The 24,794-nt window shown below is 58.4% G+C and overlaps 1 protein-coding gene across 5 annotated transcripts in view; it reads left to right on the forward strand.

Annotated features, from left to right (window-relative positions):
- The first annotated feature begins 7,119 nt into the window (after positions 1 to 7,119).
- The window catches only part of AHDC1 (AT-hook DNA binding motif containing 1), a 64,932-nt gene continuing 47,257 nt past the window's right edge, over positions 7,120 to 24,794 (forward strand). For 4 of the 5 annotated variants that reach the window (XM_061391535.1, XM_061391525.1, XM_061391542.1 and 1 more), the window contains exons 1-2: positions 7,165 to 7,592; positions 7,837 to 7,934. The gene's annotated coding sequence lies outside the window, so the exon portion shown is untranslated. The other variant, XM_061391516.1, reaches the window with a different exon arrangement.

Genomic DNA, 24,794 nt, shown 5'->3' on the forward strand with positions numbered 1-24,794 from the left:
GGATTACCTGATGTACCAAGGTCACACATATATATGACAGAGCTGGGATCTGAACCAAGGCCCATGATCTGTCTATCAGACCTTGCTACCTCTGGGTTTTGGGAAAGGATCCTGTCTGCCCCAGTGGATGTTTAGGGGATGCTTCTGTCTCTAAATATTGGTAGAAGGATTCTCTGGAAACTCCCCAAGTTGAGTGACCTAAAGGAAACAGAATAAGGTGGCCAGTGCAGATGGAGCTTTCCCTGCGCTCAGCCCTCTGCTAGGGATGGCTGAACCGGAGCAATAAGATGCAGAGAAGCCAAATGACTGCTTAGAGAAGTGGTCACAGCGCTGGGAGCCTTCGCTTTGCATACTCCAAGTCTCAGGGGCCAAGGCTTCCAGAAGGCCATGGTTTCTGGCCAACCAAATTCACAAGAACCTGATGTTTAAATCAGAGGCCCAGTGTTTCCATTTGCCATGGAGTAAGCACATAATAAGAGCACAGCTCTGAAACTGTCGTGTAATGTTATGAATCTGGCCTCTACCATTTGCTAATTGTGTCATGTTGTGCAAGCTATTAATCGCTCCAAGCTTCAGTTTCTTCTTCTGTGAAATGGCAATAAAATGCACAATACATGTTAGTTGTCTTTGTCACTACCGTTTATAGATCATTCACTCTATGTAAGGCATCCTATACATGCATGTTGCCATTTAATCCTCGGAAAGTCTTATGAGGAAATAGCTATTATATCTTGATTTTACCAGTAAGAAAACCGAGGCACAGTGAAGTAGACTATAGGACATAAATGGCAGAGCAGGGGTTTGAACCAAATCCTCTGACTCCAAAATCAGTGCTCTTAGTCTCTAGAGTCTTTTCTTGGGACCAGACTATTCCTGTCTGCCCCCAAGGGGCTCTGCCTGGTACCTGGATATCCATTTAGTTTAGATGATGGCCCAGCAGGGCAGTGAGCCACCTGGAGTCCCCCAGGTCCCTGTGACTCCACAGCGGAGACCAGAGCTGCCTGAGCCTGGAATCCCTCTGTCTACTGGTTCCCCGTCCCTCCCTCTGATGCAGCCGAATGAATTCTCCCTTGCACCCCCTTTTCTGTGCATTCTTCTGTTCCCGTCAGATAGAGCACAATGCAATTGATTAGGCCTCTGTTTTCTCAGTTTCAATCACATCCTTGCCCTGCCTCCCTGAGATTACAGGCGGGTCACCTTGATTGCGGTTTCCACCGTTCACAAAACTCTTCAGTCATTTACAAAACCATCTCTCGCCTCATTCACTCCCCCACCTGGCTCTTCTCCTCTGCGATGCATGATTTTACTGGCTTAAGACTCAGAGGGCAATTTTATTTCCAAGTTCATGGTGGGGGAGGAGGACACCTAATTGACTAATGCTGGGTGTTTCACATGCATCATCTAATTCGAGCCTCACCACGAGGCAGTGCAGAAGTAGGATTATTCCCGTTTTACCAAAGTGGAAACAAAGACTCTGAAAGGCCACAACGCTTGCTCAAGGTCACTCAGCCGGATGATAGAGTCAGGATTTGAACCCAGATTTGTGTGACTTCAGAGTCTCAGGCATCCCTCTGTGTCTCATTCCCTTATTTGATGGAACAGCATGGGAAAGTGTGATACTAACCCAGAGTCAAGCCCAGGGAGGACATACTGCAGACTGGGGGTGGGGGTAGCCCCACATGTGCCGGACTGTTTTCATAAAAGAGCCGACTCATTTATTAATTTTACACACATCTACTGATGTCTCCTGTAGGCTGGTCCTGACCAGGAGGCAGAACAGTAAACAATTACAACACTTAGGGGCAAGGTCAGTCTGGAGGCCAAGGGAGACTTCTTGGAGGAAGTGAAAGAAAAGTCTGCCTGATGAAGCAGCCAGAGGGTGAGATCATCTCCCACTGAGGGAATAGCTTGTGCAAAGGTCCAGAGGTATTGTAGAGCAAGGTCAAGTCAGGCAAGTACAAATAATTATATATGGGAGGGTTGAGGCAAAGGATGAGGCATGGAAGAAGGAGGTTGGAAGGCCAGAGACAAAAGATACTGGGGGGTCAGGAAAACAAGGGTTATGATCCCTGAGTTGAGAAAAGTCAGAGAGAAAAAGTCTGGGTGGCCTAGGACATATTGGGATGAGTCTATTCTGGATTCCACTGCTCCGGTACTGAGCTGGGTGGACCCACTATCCACTCCAGGAGTTCTCTCCCAGGTACCATATCAAAGTCTCCCTCCCACTCCGGGAGATACACACACCCACCCACCCACCCACCCCTGGATGGTCTTGCAGTGATGTCTGTACTCTCTCTAGCGGCCATTCTGGGCACTACATCCAACACTGCAGGAAACTTTCTGGGATAGAAGAAACCTTCAGAACCTTCCCATCCTCAGGATGGGAGAGACAGTCATTCGGTACAGTTTATGCTCTCAGAAAGCTCACAGTTTACTGGTGGTGAGTGTGAAGGGCACAGGCAAAGCAGATGTTGGAGATCAGGAGAGGGTCCTAACCCAGTTGGGCAGGGGGACATCTTCTCACAGGAGGTGTTACTGGAGACTTGAAAAAGGAATAAAAGTTTGCTTGATAAAAGCAAGAGAGGGGCATCCATACTTGATAGAATTGAGTAGCTCAGAGGCAGGAAATGGGACTGTGAAGAGAGTTAAAATTAAGTAGCTGTGATTGGAGTGAAAATTTTGAGGGGGATCTGTGGCTAAAGATGAAGATGGCGAGGTTGGCAGGGGTTGTCTGCTGTGTCCTCAAGCTAGGATTCCAAACCTTGCGTCACAGGAAGTCACTGAAGAGTTCTGAGCTGGGGAGTAAGAGAGTCAGATTCACTTTCCAAAAGGAACCCACTGGTGGCCCACACGGAGGAAGGCCAGGTGGGAAGAGGTGGGAGAGGAACACCCTTCTTGGACACAAAGAATCACACCAGGTCACACTCATAGGAGGACACAGAGCTCTGGGCAAGCCTGTGAACTAGACGTAGAGCACAGATGACGACACCTACAGACTTGTCAGTGGGACCCCAGGCTGAGCACCCAGACAAACACACACATACTGACATACACGCAAACCCAGAACTCAGGACCTCGAACCAGAAGGAAGCCGAGGACACGCATTCACTCCCAGTCACAGGCTGACAGTGTGACCGAGCACACTGATGGACGCAGGAATTCACCCGCATGTACTGTGTGGCTGTCAAGGGCTCTACCCTGCCCCGCCCCACCCCCACACCCGGTCCCTCACCACCTCCGGCAGGAACAAAGCTGACCTTTGCCCCCTGGCCTCTGGCCTCTCCTCCCACACCCCCTGCCCAGAGGGAGGAGCTGTTTGAAGTCTGGGCTGCAGCTGGGGTTTCCTGTTGCCTGGAGGAATGTGGGAGGACTTTCAGGGAGGGGTGAGTGTAGGGAGGCCAGCACAGGAGGAGGGATAATGGAGACCTGGGGGCCTTGGTTCCCACTGTACCACAGTGAAGGACAGCTTCCTGCTTCCACTGTCTCTGGGGCCCCAGCTCTGAGCTGTTCCCATCCAGAGGAGGGGAAAACCAAGGCCTCAATGGCTGCAGTCCAACGGGCCTCTTGTTCCTGGATCTGTAGCTCAGTGGTTCAGGACAGGCCCACCACCTCTTTGGGCCTCAGTTTCTCCTTCTAGGGACTAGGTTGAATTCCTCTGAAACAATCCAGACCTTTCCTGGGGATAGCTCCAAGAATGAGGCCAGCCCCAGAACTTCTGTAGTCAGGGAGGGCGGTGCCCATTCCTACCCAAGGCTCACTTCACTCTGCCCTTTCCAGGAGCTCCAGGGATGTGGCTCCAGGCTGCTGTGACCTCAGTTACTGTTATTATTATATGGCTCAATAATCCCTCAGCACGCCTGTGCCAGTTTTTCAAACTGCTTTCATATCCATGTGTTCAGTAAATCTTCTCAACAGCCTTGCCTGTAATACAGAGAAGGGGTTACTCTCAGTTTTACACATGTGGAAATGGAGACTTGGAGAGTTAAGGACACGCAAGCAAAAGCCGAATCAGAACCAGGTCTGGAGAATTCCCTGGCTGTCCAGTGGTTAGGACTCCACGTTTCCACGGCAGGGGGTCCAGGTTCAATTTTGGGGGAAGGGAACCAAGATCCTGCAAACTGTTCAGCACAGCTGAAAAATAAAAAGAACCAGGTCTGCCTGCTTCCTATTCCACATGCCCTCCAAACTCTTAGGCCCCACAACTTTTAGCCCCTCTGGACTCTCACTTCTATTTCCTAGGTCTAGCTACATAACACCTTCTGCTTATATTGAGGCAAAAGTGGTTGCAGTGAGCTGAACCTAGAATGGGATGATTTAGGTTCTTCCTCTCCTTCAAGTCTGCTTTCTCTGGGAGTTTACAGGTACCCTGACCAGCCTGTGGCTACTCCAGATGCTGTTTTTAAAGACCAGGTAGCCCCCAGTCCATCCTAAAGGAAATAGTCCTGAATATTCATTGAAAGGACTGATGCTGAAGCTGAAACTCCAATACTTTGGCCACCTGATGCAAAGAACTGACTCATTTGAAAAGACCCTGATGTTGGGAAAGATTGAAGGCAGGAGAAGGGGACGACAGAGGATGAGATGGTTGGATGGCGTCACCGACTCAATAGACATGAGTTTGAGTAAACTCCAGGAGTTGGTGATGGACAGGGAAGCCTGGTGTGATGGACAGGGAAGCCTGGCCTGCTGCAGTCCTTGGGGTTGCATAGAGTCGGACACCACTGAGCTGAACGGAGACCCCTTCGGACTAGGCTGGTAAACAGATATAGCAATTGGACACTAGGTGGCAGCAGCCACCCACAGGAAGACTTTGCTTGAGTTTGGGGAGGACCCCCGCCCACCCTCTCCACAATACAATTTAAAGAGGCTCCAAGAGAAAGACCAGTTCCCAGATGACTGGGAAACCCTGTAGTGCTTGGTTTCCAGCAATGCCCAACACCTTGGGGGCTAAGAGCACCCAGCCTCCCTGGGAAGGAGGCTGCTCAAGCAGCCTGGGGTGGGAGAGTGTGCATGGACAACCCTACCTAAGTTCTATTCCCCTCTCACTTACAGAGCCATGGGCCCTACTAATCTTGGCCCCTGTACCTCATCACCTAATCTCTCCCCTCCCGTGTCTTTCCCAAACTCCTCTTCATCCCACTCCACCTGGGGCTCCCTATCTCCCAGAAGCCATCCTGTATTGCCCCCCAGTTCCTGCCTCAAACTTGATTCAGCCTAGGTGGGGTCTTCATTCCCTGGGGCAGAGCCTAATACGTAAGGATGTTGTGAAGGTGTAAAAGAAAAGGGAACCTGGGCCTCTCCTAGCCTCCCCAATGCTAAAGTCTCACCGGTGGGGGACCAGCTGGGGCAGGATGCCAAAGCCTCATCTATTTGTGATAACTTTAGGTCAGGCTTGGGAGCTGCAAAGGGCCCCTAACAACTTTAACCATTGCTTTCGTTAATATCTGATCTTACAATGGTCTCCATTCAATTGACACATCTTTGAACCCAGGGCTTGCCTATAAGGAGAAGCTGCTCCCAAATGGGGGCTTCTGCGGCTGGTCAGCAGCCCCATGATGCCAGATCAATAAATGGAACTATTTAGAGCCCTAGACCTCTGCCATGGGCGTGGTGCCCCCAGTCCCTGCAAAGGGCCAACAGTGTCCCCCAGAGCCCCTCCTTTTTTTGTCTTAGAGGAGGGGCTTGCAGGTGGTGACAGGGAGCTGCCGTTGGCAAAACACCTGCCTTTTGTCACACGCTGGCCATCACCTCGTATCACCCCGCAGGGCCAAAGGAAGAGTCCGAAACAGGTGGGCCAAGGACAAAGGCACTGCTGAAGGGACTTCAGACACAGGGAGGGCAGGACAGAAAAAGCCAGCAGACACTGGACAAAGGAATGCCAGACACACAGATGAAGTGGGACTAGCACAGGATCAGTGGGGCCGGTGCTGGGAGATGCCGGGGACAGGACAGCCACCATGCATTATTCATCTCCGTGTCCCCTGTGAGCCCTGCACACCTCAGTTAACATTTGTCGAATTTAAGTGCCAAGGGAGGACACACAGACGCCGGGAGAGAAGGTCAGATGGAGAGCTGGGAAGTCGCAGCTCCCTGCTTGATCCAGAGGTTAAGCAGTGAGCTTTGGAATCGAACAGACCCTGGTCCAGCGCAGGACTCAAGAGCCCTGCGGTGTTCAGTAAGTGGCAGCAGCAGCAGTTCTCCTTCTTGCACTGTCCAGAGACCTCTCCTTGGTAACCAGGCCCTGGCAGTGCACATTCCCATCTGTGGGGATAGGCCAGGCAGGGGGCCAGAGCTAGGGGCTGGATAACAGATGTGACCTGCAGAGGAGGTAGGTGAAAGTGCTGAGTCCAGCCCCCTGGGCCCAGCAGGAGCTCTGAACTGTTGAATCTGAATGCTGCTTCCTGACACCAGGAAGCTCAGTCGAATTCAGGAAGGCAAGGTTGTGTGTGTGTGTGTGTGTGTGTGTGTGTGTGTGTGTGTGTGTGTGTGACAGAGAGAGATCTGTGGAGAATCCAGGACTTCATGCTCTTGTCTTCCTCGGACTTCTAGAAAAACTAGTCTTTGGTGGGGGTGGCTAAACCCAGAGCTCAGAATTTGAGACTGGGGTCCCTGAGTGAGGAGGAGGAGGTGCGGGCGGGCTTTGAGTTTTCTGGAGCAGCCCTCTCTCCATCAACCCTTGCGCTTTACTCAAGAGGAAACCTCATGAAGGGAGAACGCCTCCAGATTCAGGGAGCCGGCCGTCTCCTCTTCTCGCTTCCTCTCACATTTAATTGGGACGCCCCCAGAAAGTCTCAGGCCCTTTTAGCTAGTCCCTCGATTCCCCCATTCTACTCTTTCCATTCTCAGACCCCGCCCCTTCACTCCCACCCTCAACCTCCGCTCCGGCCAGAGACCCCCGAGGGAGGACGAGGAACGTGGGGAACGTTGGTGATCCTTAGGGAAGAATGCAATCCCCCTTTGTAAAAGAGGACGCTCGCCCTCGGGGCTCGGGCGCTGGGTGCCTCCCGCGGGCTCCCGGCCGCGCCGTCGGAGCTGCCGGCGCCGCCCCGCCCGCCCCGCGCGCGGAGCGGCCGAGGCGGGGACTACAAGTCCCGGCGAGCCGCGCGCGCGCTCCCCCCTGGGGTTCCGGATGGTGAGCGGCGAAGGTAAGGCGAGCTCGCAGAGGCAGCGGCGGCGGCGGCGGAGACGGAGAGAGGCAGGCAGGCAGGCAGGCAGGGCGAGGGCGAGAGACGGCGAGGGGAGGGAGCGAGCGAGGCAGACCAGACAGACAGACAGGCGGGCGGGCGGGCAACGCGAGCCACCCGCCAGGCTGCGCTCAGCCCCGCTCGCCGCGGAGAGAGCAGAAGGCAGGAGGAGGGAGGGGAGGAGGGGGAGGGAGGGAGAGAGGGAATCCAGCTACCACCACCCAAAGCTAGCGTCTGCTTTCTGTCCTCATTTCCTTTTCCCACCCAGCTCTGAGAGCAGAGAAAGGCAGAGGGAGCGAGAGATTGAGACAGTCAGAGGGACAGACAGACAGCCAGAAGAGAGCGGGAGGGAGGAGGGCGGAGGAGGAGGAGCAGGAGGAGGACTACGCGGGGCGCGTTCCCTCCCAGGTTTGCAATTGGGGGGGTGGGGGCGGGGGTGTCCAGGGCTGTGAGAGTGTGTGCGCGGTGGTGGTGGTGGGGGGAGAAAGGGGGGCGCAGAGAGAGAGCGAAGGAGTGATCGAGGTGGGGGGCGCCGCGGGAGCTGGGGGGCCGGGTCCAGCGGAGTTAGCGGCGGAGAATGTGAGCCGAGGCGCGAGCCATGCTGTCAGCAACGGCGGGCGGCTCAGGGCTCCTCCACGACTCCTCTCCCCAGCTGCCGGGCGCCCGCGTCGCTGCCGCCGCCGGAAGACAGACGCCCCCCGAAGCCCCTCGCCTGGCTCGGACCCACGGAGCCGGCAGCCCAGCACTCCGGTGAGTGGCGCCTCCTCCCCAGCCCTAGACCCCCGCTGGGGACCGGCCGGCCGGGCTCTTTTGTGCAGCGCACCGGGGGGGCCCCGCGCCCCCTCCGCGCGCCCCGGTCCGGTCCGCCGGACCCCGTGGCTGCGGTGCCCGCGGTGCGATCGGTCTTTGTTTCCACCGGGGCCCGCGGCTCGGCTGGGCTCGGCTCGAAGCCTGGCAGGCAGCGCCGGGAAGGGGGAGGGGGAGGTGGACGAGAAGGGGGGGCGGGGAGGGGGGGTTCTCGGGTTTCCTGGCCGCCCCGCGGCTCCCCCGGCTCGGGGGCGAGGTGCGCGCCCAGCGCTGCCGCGCGCCCCCTCCTCCTTCCCCCTCCCTCCGTCTTTGGATTTAAAACTGCAATTTGCTCTCCAGCTTGCTGAGAATGTGGGGGGGTGGGTGAAGGGGGGGGGACCGTGGGAGCGGAGAACAAGGCTGGATTTTAGGAACGGCGCTGGGAAAGGGGGAGACTGCGGAGGGGAGGAGCCCCTCCTCTCCAACCCCCAAATCCCAAGGTTCCGCTTGTGCTCTGGGAGTTGAGGGGCGGGGACCTAATGACCCGGAGGGGGTGTGGGGCGGAGGAGGGATTTGGGGGCGGCCGGGGCCAGAGGGGTTGGGCCGCGTGCCCGGTTACCTGGCGAACAAAGTCGGCTCACTTTTGCATAAATAAATAAATAATCGCCCATCAATGCGTTTCCTCTGAGGCTCTGATTGAATCGGGGGGCCCCCTCTTCCCCAGGGGTTGGGGTGCTGAGTGACAGCTGTCAGCCCCCTGGGCCTGTCGCTGGGGGGTGAATCGCTGAATCCCTCCGCTTTCTGGCTCCGGGCGCATTCCCCTGCTGGGTCTTGGTCCCCGGGCAGAGCCAGAGGGGCAGGGGGATGGCTCCGAGTCTAGGAAATAACCTTGTTTCCTGTTCTACAGGAAAAGGGACGGCAACCCAGAGAGTTTGGGGGCTGGGGATGAAGACTGATGGGAGCCGGAGGGGTTCCCCGGCAGCCTGACCCCCCAGCCTCCTGCCAGGCGCAGGGGCCGGCCGAGGGAGGGAGGATGTGGGCCTTGCTGGCCCGAGGCGGGCGCTGGGGCAGTCCCCGAGGCGGGCAGCGGGCACCGAGCAGGAGGAGGGAGACGGAGAGCAGCGGGGGCGGGAATTCTCCACCGCAGACCCTGGGGGCCGGGGCCAGATGTGGAGGGGCGGGGAGTCCCCCTCCCTGCTAGCTTGGGGGCCCCGGGGGCTGGGCTGGGAGGGGCTGAGCCTAGTGCCCTGGGTTCTGCACCAAGTGCCTGACTGGCAGGGCCAGCTGAATTTGGGCCCAGGCGTCACCCTGGGAGGCAGGGCCAGCCTGCACCAGCCTGGTCCCTGAGCACAAGGAGGGACCCTTGGGGGGCCTATGCCTGTCTGGCTGGGCAGGCGTTTCCCGCCGGACCAGTTGGTGTCAGGCGGGACTTGGCCCCAGCTCCCTGGGCAGAGCTCAGGGTGTGAGGACAAGCTTTGCCTCTGGGTCAGGGTGGCCACATTTTGTCCGCTGCTGCTGCTGCCGCCGCCGCCGCCGCCGCCGCCGGCGGGGCGGGGGCATGTACCCGGGCCTGGGCAGAGTCCTGCCAGGAGCATTTGGGGTGTTTCTATTGTTGGCTTGTTCCTGTTCCGTGTGGCCCGGTGTGTGTAGCTGTGTGAGCTGGGGCTGTAAGTGAAAGATTACCAGTCAGTCCACCCCCCCAACCCACACCCCCACCCCCACCCCACCCCCTGCCTGTTGGGGGCAGGCTGGGTTGTGGTGGTGAGCTGTGGGGGACCCCCCCAGGTGGCATGTGCCTGCAGCTTGCCATCTCCCTCCTTTGAACAGATGTATATTTATTTTTATAGTAATGGAAAATCAAACTGGATAGTAAGTTGAATTCATTTTTTTTTTCTTTTCTGCTGTGTCAATAGTTGGAATAACCCCCAGAGACGAGTGAACTTCTTGCCCCAAAGCTCCCACCCTCCTGAGGTTGCAGAGATCAGTGAGGGCATGAGCTTTGGGGGGCCAGTGGGCACCAGTTCAAACTGGTGATTCTTGTCCCTCTCTGTCTGGCATTGGGGCAGGTACCCAGGTGGGGAGGCATTGCCCCCTCCCCAGGCATCCCCCCCCACCCCACTCCCCCTAGTCTGTCCTCTCAGCCACCTCCTTGGTCAGCACCTAAGCTGTGCCCAAGCCCTCAGGGGACGTTCTCCTGGTGGGCGCTCTCCCCCTTTCTGGGCTCCTGGCCCACGTGCTGATATTTATTTTCTGTAGTAAAATCCATTTTTAATGCCGTTACTTTTGAAATAATATAGAGAGAAACAAATGTGATGTGTTTAAGTTGCCCTCTGTGAGTTTTTAATGTGATCTATGGCTGAGGTAGTGATGGAAGGAGCTGTTGGGCTTGGAGGAATTTGGTGTCATAAAGAAAAAGAGCTTGCTGTTTATTATGTTTGCTGGGCTGGGGGGTCTGAAACAGGGTCGTGGGGGCCTGGAGTCCCAGCACCCCCAGGTGCCGTGATGGACAGCAGTGCTTCTCAGTTTGGAGGTGTGTGGTTTCCAAGACTCTTTTTCCTTGCTCCCCAGCCTTCGATGGGGCCTTTGGTGAGGGGGCTTGGGAGCTGAGGGAGTTGTTCCCCACCCCCCCACACACATAATTCCACCTGGTTAGACTTTGGCTGGGAGGCTTCTGGAACCCCCTGCTGAGCTAAGTGGAGGTGTGCTGTAGCGAGGATGGATTTGAACTCTAAAGGAGATTAAGAAATGGGATCTTTACCTGCTTGGTGTGCCTGTGCTGGAGACTTGAGGGGCAGACAGTCTCTGGCAGAAGACCCTTTTTTTAAGGTGGGGGTTGCTGCTGTGGACCGGCAGAGCCCCCAAGGGACATTGCTGGTTTTCAGGTCAGCCTGGAGCACTGGCTGGAGCCACTGCCTCCTGTCGCTTCTGTTCCTCATTGGACAGGGGCTTCCTCCAGGCAAACCTGATCCCCTCCACTTCCCCTCTTCTCCGCTCTGCCCCACCCCAGGTCAACTTTTTTTTTTTTTTTTGGTTTGTGGAATACAGAGCTCTGTGTCTCATGCCAGCCACCCAAGACCACAGGGTGCCCTGCCGCCTTCGTACCAGATGCCCAGGCGCTTCTGGTCTGATTCGTGAGGTCAAGCCGACTCACTATTATGGGATGGAGCCCAGCTCAGTCGCTGGGTCCCCTGGGTCTCTTGGGACAGAGCCGCGGAGGGGGTGGAGCTGGGAACTGAAGGAGGGGGGGAAGCAAGGGCAACATTGTTGCTAATGTCAGCAGATGGGCCCCCCAGGGAGAGAGCTGGGGTAGGGGGGGGTGGGGAGGAAAGAGACCCAGACAGTCACCCGCGAGGTGGAGAGAGGGAAAGATGGTGACAGGGGGAGCAGGGAGAGGGGGAGCAGAGAAAACAGTCAGGAAGAGCCAGGATCAAACCCCAGGAGACGCGTCCAGGGGACCTAGAAGGCCTAGGTGTGTGCCACTCCCCACCTCAAAGCCCGAAATGAGCGGGCACTTGAGAGCCTCTCGCCCAAGATCAAATGCTGCTAGGATTGTGTTTGGAGGCGAGACAAGCAAATGTCTCAGGGAAGAGGGAGGAGGACAGACAGGTGGGAGGGGAGAAGGGAGGACTCCCACAGGAGGAGGGAGAACGCGGAGACTGGGGGATTCCAAGGGTCACTAGACTGAGGCTGCTGCCCCACAGGGCAGGGTCTCCCCACTGCTTTGCCCAGATGTCTGTGGATGGAGCCTGGCTCTTCTTTGGACCTGGGGGCGGGGCCGGAGGCAGGTACAGTGCCCCACAGATTGTGGGCGCTCTGCACCAGGAGGCATTGGGATTTTAAAAACAGGGAACATCAGGAGCATTAGAGGCACCAGGGTGCCATGCAACTGCATCCCCCCTTCCTTGTTTGACGGGAGGAAACCCAGTCTAGAGAGCACCCCCCAGCCGCTGCTTGCCAGGGGTCACAGGCAGCAGAGCCAGATCTAGGACCTAGGCTCTTTCCCTCCACCTCTCTGTAGTTAGAGTTGGAACAGCTGCAGGGGGGCCTCCTGGGTGCGCGGGGGTGGGGGCCAGAGCCTGGGGAGAGGAGCAGGCGGGCACCCTTGTGGCCAGAGCCCCCCCAGGGGAGGGGGAGGCGCCGCTGCCTGCCGGGGGGGGGAGAGAGAGAGAGAGAGAGAGAGGGAGTGGAGAGAGGAGGGAAACAGTGAGTCAGGCTTCCAAGAGCTGAGGATGAGAGAGCCAGAGCTGGGAGGGAGAGGGCAGGGAGGGCTGCTCCGAAGCGCGGAGAGGGAGGGGGCCCAGCCAGGGGCAAGGAGAGCTCTGGAGGGAGGGAGCCAGCCTCTGGCCCCAGCCCAGCAGCAGGGCTGCACAGGGCTGTGCGCCCTGCGGAGGGTGCAGCCAACATGGACTCTGCCCACGGCAGGTCAGGAAGGAGCCAGGTCCTGCCCCTGCAGGTCCCTCTCGTCATCTGTGACCCCACCCCAGGGTCTCAGAAGCTCCTGACTGTGTCGTCCCCTTCCCTTCCTCGGTTTCCCCATCTAGCGTGAGATCAGGATGGCAGCTCTTCTCAGAGGAGTAGGGGGAACAGAGCCTCCTGAGAGGGGTCTGAGGGCTACCTCCTGCAGCTGCTGGCTTCCTGCCGGGAGACCCTGTTGGAGGCCGCTGCCAGTCAGGGTGAGGCAGGTCTCTGGGGCCGGGTTCCTATTAAGCCCTCTTGAGTCGCTGGGCCACAGAGTGGGGGCGTTGGGCTGTGAGTGCTGGTGGGGGGGCCGTGTGTGTATATGTGGGTGTGAGGTGCTGGGCTGGCTGTGGTAGGTGGACTGCCTGGGGTCTCTCAGGATGGCCAGTGCCTCGACAGGGCAATGATCTCTACATGTCCAGAACCAACCTCCATTTGGGGAAGGGGGGAGACATTCGAGTGATTTCCACCCACCCATCCCCAACTCTGCCTGCCATATCCCTGTGGGTCAGAGGCTGTAGGGCAGCAGGGAGGTGGGAATGGCCCCTGTGGAGCTGATGAGAACTGCATGTGCAGCCCCTCGTGTCGTGTCTGGAGCTGGGACCAGAACTGGAGGGGTCCCCAGGGACTGCCTGGAAGGGAGGCGAGGGGGGGAGGAGCCCCCCTTCCACCAAGCTGACAGGAAGCTGCAGCTCCAGCCCCTCCTTTACCCAAGGCCTGGCATCCTCCAACCCTTCCCTCCTGGATCCCCCAGTGTCTCTTGCATGGGTGAGGGGATGAGGAAGGTGGACATAGAAGCTTCCTCTCCTCCAGGGCCTGGCTTTGGGGGGGAAATGGTGAAATGAGGGCAAAGTGAGGCCCCCTGCCTCCTCTTTACACACACACACACACACACAGACTCAGCTGCAAGAGGCCCTGCTTTCTCTCCTCTCTGCTCTGGGGTCCTTGGCTTGGGAGCCCAGGGGAGGCACCGCTTCTGCAGCTGGCTGGCCCCGAACTCCCAGCTCAGCCCAGCTGCTACTGAAGCTTCCAGAAGCTGCAGCTCTGCACCCCCCTCCCCACCTTCTGAGCCAGGAGAGGCCTTTGCTGACCTGGGGGAGGGTGGCTTGGTGAGCGAGCGGGTACCCTCCGAAGGACTCGCACAGACAACCAGACAGATGGGTGGCGGAGCAGATGGACACAGACACCCACGCACAGGCAGGCGGAGAGAGACGGACAGATGGACCAGGACAGGGAGAGACGGACAGACAGAGGTGCTGGCAGAGAGAGGAGTCAGAAACATGGAAGGGTCTGGGGAGAGAGAAACAGACAAGAGACTTGGAGACAGGGAGATCCAAGGAAGGAGACAAGGTGACTGAGATGGGAGAAGGAGAGATACGGGGAGAGAGTGAGAGGCAGGAAGAGATAAAGAGAGAGGGGGAAACCCAGACGGAGAGAAAGAGAGGCTGGAGGCTGCAAACCACAAACAAGGATTTGATGAGAATCTGGAAGGTGTTTTCTCCTGCTTCCCTCCCCAAACCCCCAGGCCAGCCAAGTCTCCATTCCTTCCACCCCCAGCTCAGTTTCCAGCTGCTAAAGAGGTCAGGAAGGGAGAGAGAGGAAGAGAGAAAGAAACACACGCGCACGCACACACACACACACACACTCGCCAGATCCCAGAGACCCTCCCTGTTGATCTCTTTGTGGGGGCAGGGAGTCTCAGAGGGCACCTCTCCTGGCCCTGACCCCTATTCACAGATGTACATACCTCTTGTCTCAGGAAATATTCCAGAATCCTCCCCACTCACTGGGTGTGTGTCTTTTCATACAAGTGCACCCCCCGCCCCATACTCATACCTGTCCACACAGGCCTGGCATCACACACACTCACAAACACACGTTTTGTGGCTCTCGCACTCCTCTTGAATCTCACAGACAGAACCCAGTGAACTTGTCCCTGGGCCTTTTACCCACGTGGGCAGTGACACCAGGACTCATCATGGGTTCTCAGGACCTGTTCCTACCCCCATATACAGTCACACTCAAACAACAGCAGCAGTCACCCCACAGCAGAGAGAGGACCCTTTCTGGAGGGGAAGATCAGGGTTCCCAGGGAGCCATGGTGTTGTGGGGGCAGGGGAGGGGGTTTACCCTGCACTCTGACTTGGCTGGGTGGAGTGGAGGCCCTCTGAGCTGGTGGGAGCCCTCCTGGGAAGTGACAAGGCCTGTCCTGAACACTGATCAGCTGGCTGGTGTGAAAGAGCTGAGAGTTGGTGAGAGTGTGTGTGCATGCATGTGTGCACATGTATAAACCAGGGCACATACATGCAGGTGTAAGGGATGGCGAGTGTCTGTTACGGTGTGTGTGAGAGACTGAATGCATGTGAGATGGGGTATGGGTGTGACAGGGAGATCCGAGGTGTGTGGCGTGTGGGTGTGGGTGTGATCGCTACTTGTCAGGTATATATGTGTGTAGGCATGTATATGTGACAGGTGTGTGTGGTCGTACCTGGCTTTGCAGCGTGGGGTGGGGTGTGATGGGCATGCGTGTGTAAGGACTGGGACCCTGGGGCGCAGGTACACGTGTGCCAGGGTGCACTGTTCTGCAGATGTGGAGGTGTGGGGGCCGTGTGTGCGGGAGTGTAGGCAGGGTGCATGTGTGAGGGGTAGCTGCCTGTGTGAGCCTGTGAGTGTGGAGCCTGGCTTGGAGGGAGGGCTGTTTTCCAAGGCAAGGCCGCCGCCATGAACACATGCGAAGAAGGGGCTCCAAGGCGCACAGTCGGGCGCTGACCCACACAGGCGCCCAAAGGACAGACAGACCCTCCCCTGCCCTCCCTCCCTGCGTCGGTGGTTTTCAGAGGAGCCTCCGTGAGAGCTGTTTTCTCTGCAGAGCCCCCAGCCCCCAACCTGTCTCTTCAAACACAGTGATGCCCTCCAGGCAGCTTTGTGGAGGCTCCTGCCTCGACCGTCTGAAGGCAGATGGGTGGGCTGGGATCTGCTGCCACCCCCCCCACCCTGGGGATCGAGGAGGCGACTCTGCTTCTCCGGCCTGGCTGGGCACAGGCTGAGACAGATGGACAGCCGGTCTCGACGCCACCACACAGGGGTCTGAGGGCGGGCAGGCACCCCCCCCAGCCCCAGCAGAGGGGTTCCAGCAGCAGGCAGCCCCCAGGTGGGTCCCTGAGCAAAGGCCAGGACTCTGCCCTTCACCTCCTCAGAGGGGTACCCCACCTCACCCTGCAGCCCCCCACCTGTCGGGACAGCCTGGGGGACCCAACTGCAGCCCCCTCATGCCTCCTGAGTATACAGCTACTTCCCCACTCACGGTGGCAACACCCCAAAACACACAGCCCCAGCTTCTCCACAAACACACAACCTCTCCACATTCCAACACCTTCCTCATATCTGCTGCTCCGTGCACTCAGCCGCAACACACCACCACCACATGCCTACCCCCCCGCACACATAGTCACAGCTCTAGTACTGAAAACCCAGATTTTTATGACCCCCAGTATATCCCCAAACACCCCAACACACACACATGGCTTCTACCACATCCTCAAATGTATCAACTCCCTTCTCTAACCCCAGCATCTCCCCAGATACACCCAGGACCCTACTCCAGGCTCTAATACCTCCCACACACCCAGACTCTCAGAGCCCCAACACCTAACAAGATACCCATGGACTCTCCCTACAACCCCGATGTTTCCCCCAGCTGGAGCCCAGCATGTCCGTAGACACCCTAGTACGGCTCCCTACACCTTTCCAAACTCACAGCTCCCACCCCTCACACAGACACAGACATGCACACTGCCTCACGCAGGCTGCCGCAACAACCACTCAAATGGCAACGCCTCCTGTGGCCACGCCATTCACCCCAGACACACAAATATGGCTTCAGTTCTACTGTATCTTTAAACAGGCAGTGTCCCCCCAGCTTCTCATACCTTCCCAGGCATGCGTGTGCAACACACACACACATACACACACCCCAGATCCCACAACATCTCAAACAAGCGGTCCTCTGTACATCCCAACAAGCTCCAGCTCCAGCACCTTGCTCTGCCATCCAAGGGCCCAGGGACAGCCTCCAGCCTTCTCCAAAGACCAGTCCCGCACTCATACACACACACGCATAGCCCCAGCTCCATCACAACCCTGCACCCATTCACCCCTCAGAGCAGCTCTGCCCTGTACCCCCTGCACCCCCACCTCAGCCTGCAGCCCTTACTCCCACTGGCGCACATTCCAGCACAGCTTTCCTTGTTCTTCCCAACCCGCGCCCCCCCCACCAAACCCCCTCTGGATAGCCTCAGCCTTGCTCACGCATGCGCGCGCGCGCGCACACACACACACACACACACACACACACACACACACACAGGCCCACTCTTCTGTGCTGTCTACTCTGCTGCCCAGTCCTCCCCCACTTCCCAGTGCCTCCTCTGCCTGGGGAGGCATCTCCACCCCGCCTCATTGCCCCAGGCCTTTCATTCCTGGACAGTGAGGCTGTACATCTGGTTCAAAGCTGCCCCACCCAAGACCCTGTGCTCTGGGCACCCTGGCCTGGGCTTTGGGGGTTTGAGGCCTCTTTGGGGGCTCTTGGCACCTGGTCATCCTGGTTTCTCAGCCAAGAACTCTTCGTACCCAGCCCTGCCCTGACTCTGGCAAGTATGGTGGTAGGGGTGGGGTGGGGGCATGTTGCTGGGCAGGGGGATTTACCCCCAGCCTGCACTTTGTCAGGTGCTTGCCAAATCCCCCTCCTCCTTGGCTCACCTGAAGGGGGACATCAGGCCTGGGACTTCAGGGAAAAACATGGGGAAGTGCTGGCTTGACCTGATACCCCCTCCCCAAACACCGCCCCCCCCCCAACCAGGTCCGGGCTTGGGGCTTGGTCTCCCTGGGAGTCAGTTCCGACAGTGAAGGTTACTTTACTAGATGCATGATTTTAAACGGAATCTCCACCATCTGTTCCACCCCCTAATTACAGATGCACAGAATCCGCCTCAGAGGGCAGCGTGAGGGAAGTGATTTAGAGGCTGAGCTGCTTCTGCCTGCATTAGGGCTGAGGAGATTGGGGTGGGGGGGGTTCTGGGTATTGCTCACAGCCCCCCAACCCCACCTCTTCCCCAGGGGCCCCTTGTGCCTCTTCTCTTGCTGGGGGAAGGCTCCTAGCAAGGTGCTCTGACCCAGTAGACCTGAAAGAGGAAGCAGCTGCAGTGCCGCGGGAGGGGTCCCTGAGACATCGCCCGCGTCCCAGGCCCCAAGTCTTGGGATGCAGGCTCCATTAGAGCCTTAAAAAATTCAGTGGATCGATCTCCTGCCTGCCTTCTTAAGCCCTGGGGAGACACAGGCACTGGCCTGGCCCAGCTGTCTGCCCACCCCAGGGGTAGCAAGGAATTGGTGAGGTAGGGAGGGGGCAGTTAGAACAGAGGTGGGGACATCGGGGTTTTTGGCAGCAGAGGACGAGAGCAGGCACGTCAAAACCCCCCAGGTGTGTTTGTGCATATGTGCCCCAGCTGCCTTGGCGCCACTGGCAGGCCTGACCCCAGCTTGAGCCTCGCCCTACGGGGCTGGAGGGGCACCAGGGGCCAGAGGAGATGGGCCAGGGCCTGGGTTTCAGAGGCTCCTAGGGGACACCAGGCTACACCCCGAGGATGGGTCCAGGGACCTGGGCCTCCAGCAGGCTCAGCGGTGGCGGCCGCGGGCACACTGTGGTAGGAGCTGGAGCATTTACCTTGGGGAGAAAGGGAGCGAGGCCGGGCTGGAGGAATTTTAAAGATTGCTGCAGGCAGGAGGGTCTCAGGAACCCTGTGGAGCAGGCAGTCATGCAGAAGTAATCCTATCGCCGCCTGCCTGGAGGAGAGGAGGGGGGCAGGGAAGGAAAGAACGGGCGGATGCCCCCTTCCCACCTCAGCCCCTGCCCCGGCCAGTGGTGGAGGGAGCCTGGGACCCCAGGGCGCCCCTCTCCTGGGGGAGGCACCACCCTTCCCTTCCGCTGCGGCCTGTGCCCCCTGGAGGGGCAGCACTGCAGCTGTTGCTGGGCCTGGAGTGCTGGGTTTTATAAATAAAGCAGCTTGGAGGTGGGGGCCAACTCAGCACCCCCCAGTCACCTTGAGTCACCCCCTGGGGGCATCGGCTCCAGCTGGCGGTCCTCTCCTTGCAGCTTGCTCCTCTTCTTTGGCTGTGTGAGCTTGGGCCAGAGGTCCAGCCTCTCTGGACTGGACCAGGGGCAAAGGTGTGTGGAAGAACCTAGAATCCCCTGTCCTCTTGTACGCCGCCCACCTCCCCCTGAGGCTTCACAGGTTAACTGGCCACTGGCTCAGCACATCCAGGCTGGGAAGGAGTGACTGGCCATACAGGAACCTCCCCCGTCCCCAGCCCCTCCATTTTGCAGATGGAGTAACCGAGTCCAGGGAGGGCAGGATGGCCAAGGCCAGCCAGCTGATGAGCGCCTCCTTCCTGCCCCGTTCTGCTGTCACTCAAGACTCTTCTCAGCCTCAGCTCAGCTAAGAGCAGGGCCTGGGGGGGGGGGGTGTGTGTGGGGTGGGGGATGTTTGGGAAAGTGGTTGCGGCTGAGAGGTTGCCATGGCAATGCTGCAGGATGCCGAGCTGAAGTGGGGGTCCTACAGGGTCTCTGGGGCCCCCAGCTCCACACCCCTGTGGTCTTCTCCTCCCCAGCTCCTGTCCCCCAACCCAGATGCCTGTCAGGCAGCTCCGGTGACAGGCGGGGTGGGTGACAGGTGGTGCAGGTGATGGGCTGGGTGGGTGACGAGCTGGGTGGGTGACAGGTGGTGCTGGTGCGAGGCAGGCAGGTGACAAGCTGGGTGGTGACGGGCCCTGCTGATGACAGGCAGGGGGTGTGGTTGGCGGGGATGCTGCCTCCTGGCTGGTGGCCTGTTGCAGCCCCCCACCCGCATGCGTGTGCACATGCACAGACTCTGGGCTCAGAGCTTGGGGCTAAGATACTAATGAGGCTTATTACGTGTGGAGGGGCAGGTGCCCAGGCTCACTAATGAGAGGCCTTTAACGAATAGGGGAGACGGCTGGGGGGCTTCCAGGAATTTGGCTGGCCCTCCTGGGCCAGAGGATGAGCCAGGTCAGGACCCCTCCTTGTCTTCCCCCCGGCCACTTGGCTTTGTGTTAATACTACCCACAGTCAGGATAGCTACCACTGTCGAAGCGTTTGCTACACTGGCCGAGCCCATTACGTGCATTTTTTCTCATTTCAACGCAACAGCCCATAGGAGCGAGGCACTATTGCCCATTTTACAGATGAGGAATCTGAGGCTGAGAAGGCAAGGGACTTCACACAGCAAGTGTCTGTTGCAGCTGGCATTTTAATCTAGGTCTTTCTGACCCTGGAGCACATGCTCTTAACCATCCCACCAGTAAAGCTCAGGTCTTGGTACAGACCCCAAGCCTCTCTCAGGGCCTCAGTTTCACTCTTCTGGAAAACAGATGCATCGTTGAGTGGGGGGAATCACCAGGCTCTTCAGCTCTGAGTTGGGTGCCTTCAGGGACTCCTCCAGGTAACCACGAGGCCTCACCCCATCTGGCCCAGATGGTCGGTGACAGCCCTGGACTGGAGAGAGGTCAAGTCTTAGCCCTGAGGAGCGGAGCTAAAGGGGAGACACCTGGGATCCGAACCACTTCCTGCGTCATGTGGTGGGGAGGCTGAGGTCTGGAGAGGACCAGCAACTGCCCAAGGCCACACACCCTGTGAACTATAGGGCCCCCCCTGGATCCCAGGTCTCTTGGCTTGTTGGAAGGGCGGGGCTGGGTGTGGTGCCAGGGCTGGGAGGTCACCTCCTCCTGGGCCCCACCCTCTAGTCTAGCTTCTTTCCTGGAAATTGTGAGCCCTTACCTCCTGGGAGGGTGCAGGGGGCTCTCGGCTGCTTCTTTAGGGCCTTGTCCCATCCCCATCAATCTGGGCCCTGCGTGTCAGTTGAGCCCCCTCCTTTTGGGACCCGTTGGGGTGGAAACTCCCTGGCAATAGCTGATGGATGGGTTAGGGCCTTGACATTGGCCTGGGGCCACAGCATGACCCTGGAGGGACCAGGCTAGGGCTGGGGGGCTTGGAGGGGAATTTAAGGGAGAAGAATTAGGCTCATAAATCTTGGAGCTTCTCGGTTCTCTTCTCCTCGACCTTAATCTCTTACCAAACCTGCTCTCCGGCTGCTCGTCCTCCAAGGCTGGGGGTTGAGGGAGTCCACCTGGCTCATTCATTCCCTTCTCCCTCCAACAGATGCCTCCCCCATCATGCAAATGCACTCCTTATGGGGAAGAATGTGTTGCCACCACTGTTGTTGGGCAGAATTAAGAACTTGTGTGTCTTAAACTCCTGGCTGTGGCCTCTTCTTCATGATGACAGGCAGGGCAGAAGGCTCCACTGCCTCAGTTTCCCCAGCCTTGGGTTTGAAATCCTTGCCTGGTGCTTGACTGCTCAGTCAGGAAGGAATGCTAAGATTAAGTGGGACGTCACAGCTGCGGGACACATAGCCCTGTCCTCAGGAGCCCCAATGAGGTCAGCAGCACAGCCCTGGCCTTTGGAGCCCTCAGACCCCGGGGGTGAGGTCTTGAACCGAGGCTGGGCGTGTGCAGAGGCTCAGGCAGGGAGTGGATGGTGCTGGGTGGCTGGTCCGCAAGGGCCCTCTGAAGCAAAGGCTGCAGCTGGGGAGACGCCAGGAGAAGGGTGGCGCTGTGCCTGGGGGGCCGGGGAGCCGTTGTTGATGGTTGGGGTTGGAGCCCGGAAGGGTCTGGCTTTCCCATAGGTCTGGACAGCTGTAGCCTCGAGTTCTGGGGCCCTCCAAGCTCCCCAGGGAACCCGCTGCTGCCTGGCCCTAGGGACCCAGGCGTCCTGGCGGGTGAGGGCGGGTCTCCAGGAGGCGCCCTGCCAAGCCCCGCAGCCTGCTCACCAGGAATCTTGTTGCTGAGAGATGGAAAATCCCGGCCGGGCCTGCAGCTCATCCCTCCCCTCCGGGAGGAGGAGGGGCCCAGAGATTCCTTCCTGCACCCCCCCTCCCATCTGGGGCAGGGCCCTCCTAAGTAGTGGGTGGGGCTGGGGGGGCCCAGGACAGGCCTCTAAGGCTCCATCACATGTCCTGGAGCCTAGCCCAGCCCGCAGTGGGCACCAGGGCACTCTGGAGGCAGAATGGGCCTGGCGTGGCAGAGGAGAGGTGGGGGTGGGGCGCTGAAGCCACAAGGGGGTCTGGACGGAGGCCTAAGCCTGGCCCTGGCCCCACGGGCTCCCCCAGGGCGGAGGGTGAAGAGTTGGTTCTCTCCTTGGACAGGAAGACGAATGATCCCATTATGGGAGCGTGATTTTATTCCACGTGTCACGGAGTCTGAGATTAACTTGCTCACCAGTCTGTGACAAACCCCTCACACCCTCACATCCAACACACGCATCCACACACAGAGGCACACACACAGATCCTTGGTCTCACAAACACACATCCCACAGGCACACAGGAGCATTTCCACACTACCACGCGTGGCAAGAGTCTCACAAACAGAAACACAAGCACACACTCAAACTGGGGTACCCCACGGTCTAGACCCACAGCCTCAAAAGCACAACAGTTCTCTCACTCACACCAAGGCCACCCATCAGAGACGCAAACAGGCGGGCCAGGGCATGCTGGCAGCCCTCCTGAGACATGCACAGCTCAAGGACACACAGCGCTCCACGGACACAGATACACCTAGATGCACACACCGCCCCAGAGACAGTCCTGTGGGCAGGCCTAGACCAACAGCCACACACACCGAGACAAAGGCCCAGATACAGACAGAGACAAAGACAGGCAGCGACACACAGCCGGCAGCGCGCGCACAAGCACAGGCGTGCACACCCGGACACAGACAAAGACAAATACATGCCCAGAGGTTTCGCTGTGGACACACGTGAGGCACACACACACAGCTGGGCCTCCTGCTCGACCTGCCTGCCTGGGGACGTGGTCAGCTGGCGCCTGCAGCTCGGGGGAGAACTCTGAGGAATCTTCTGCTCAGTCAAAGCCCCCCCCACCCACCCACCCTGGGCCCAGGGCCAGCCCCCACCTCTGGCGCTGGGCCCGTGGCCGAGGCCGTGGCAGCCACACCCTCAGCAGAGCCTGACGTCCCTTACCTCATTGTGCACGCTCTCGGGCACACCGTCTCCTCTGCACACGCTCACGACGCCCTCCACGCCCACACGCTGACAGTTTTTCACTCACACCCCTCAGGTGTCCCCCTCCTGGTTGTCTTCCCCAGTCACTGCCCCCGCCCCCACAGGCATGCACAACCCCCAGCACCACGGCGTCATGGCCCACACCCCCGCCCCTCACACAGACCCCCGTGCACAAGGATAACGCACGGGCTCTCCTTCCCAGACCCACGAGCCACGTCCGTGCGCCCCTGCACAACCTTCCTCGCCACTGCTCACAGGCTGATTCACAAATGCAGCGCGCGCACACACACACTCCCCCGCATACATCCCCACCACTTTCTCACATGCATGCGTGCACACACACACACACTTTCAGAGCCTCCCTCACACCATCACTTGCCTTCCTCTGTCTCTCACAAACACTCCCTCTGCCAAGAGGGTGGCTCTGCTGCAGAGCAGCCCCCGAAGTGTTTGTCACTGTTCTCCATCACGTCCTCCCTGGCCTCAGGCTCTTCCCTTCCACCTCCAGACCCGCATCCTGGGGCCTTGTGCTCTTCCGTCATTTCTCTGTTTAGTCAACAATAATACACGGAGGGTCCATTTACTTCATTCAGCATATGTTGATGGAGCGCTGATCATGGGTTAAGCTTTGGGACTACTGTGGAGACGGGCTTCCCTGGTGGCTCAGCGATCAAGAATCTGCTGGCAGTGCAGGAGATGCGGGTTCGATCCCTGGGTCGGGAAGATCCCCTTGGAGGAGGGCGTGGCAACCCACTCCAGTATTCTTGCCTGGAGAATCCATGGATTGAGGAGCCTGGCGGGTTGCAGTCCATAAGGTCGCAAAGAGTCAGACACGACTTAGCAGCATGAGCACACACACGCACACACTGTGGTGACAGAGGTCCTTCCCTCGTTGAGCTCTCGGTTTTGTGGCCAGTTTGTTGGCTGCTTGTCTCGTCTGACTCGATTGTTAAGGTAACCCTTGATCTTCGATGTTGAGACATGAGTAGGGATTCACAGGAGGAGAAGCAGGCGGCAGGTGTTCTAGGCAGAGGGAACAGCATATGCCAGACCTACCAGTGAATCAGGGTATGGTAGGCTGGAAACCAAGGTGATGTTCAGAGACTGGAGGAACCGCTGCCAAGAGGGCAGAAGCCAGATATCACAGAGCTCAGAGGCCATGCTCAAGGGTTTGGATTTTGTCCAGTGGCCCCCCGGAGTCATGGGAAGTCTTCAGTGACAGGACAGGGTGCGGAGATGACGGTGGTCTGACCTAGAAGAGGTGAGTGGGAAGGAAAGGAGACTCATCTGGGAGCAAGGCCCGTGGTAGGGGTCCAGCTTCAGAGCTGTGACCTCGGAGAAGTCACACAACCTCTGTGCCCTGGGTCCATCATGGGAGGATGGGACAGGACAGGGGCTGGACTTGTAGTAGATGCTCAATAAACGATAGTTAGCAGTAGGACATGGCAGAGCATCAGATGAAGAGGAGACTGCACACCTACTGAGTGCTGAGTACCGTGCCAAGTGCTGGGGCCCAGAGGCGAGGTGGTCTGCGGCTTCAAGAAGCTCACACGCCACAGCCACAGCTCACGTGGACAGCAGAGAGTGGGGAGTGGGGTGGGGGTGGAGCACCTTGGAAGGTTAAAAGAGAAGGAGGGCTCTGGGGGCTCCCAGAAGAGCTGGCACTGACCCGGACCCTAAAGAGGCGGGGTTGAACTTAAGCAGGCAGAAGTGTAAGAAGGAGCTTCAGCAAGGAGGAGCCATGTGAACAACAGCCCAAGGGCAAGAAGTCTAATCCGGCTGTTGTGTGGGACCAGGAAAGGGGGGTCGTGGGATGGGGTTATGGAGGCAAGACCGTGGTGGCCAGGCTAAGAGGGAGGTCAGCACAGGACTGAGCTGCACTCTAGAAATGCCATGTTTTGGAGGTGACATGGAATATGTCCATTAGAGACTCAGCTCCAGGCTCTGCCAGGAAGCCATGGGTGACGGAGAACAGATGCCTTGCCCTCTTTGACCTCGGTTTCCCCATCTGTGTGATGAAGTGTTTAGTCTTGTTTAGGAGGGAGTTCCAGTATCATGTCCTGGGATTGGTCCAGCCAGCTTTGCTAGACATGGGATTCTGGGCCTCAGCAGTGCTTCCTTCCTGAGCATTCTCTGCCAAAGAAAGGAGCAAAATGAGGGGTTCCCCGGAGGAGGTTCTGGGCACTCCAAATGAGGGGCCAGGAGCCCCG

The sequence above is a fragment of the Bos javanicus genome, chromosome 2 (assembly GCF_032452875.1).
Source record: "Bos javanicus breed banteng chromosome 2, ARS-OSU_banteng_1.0, whole genome shotgun sequence".
Taxonomy (NCBI): domain Eukaryota; kingdom Metazoa; phylum Chordata; class Mammalia; order Artiodactyla; family Bovidae; genus Bos; species Bos javanicus.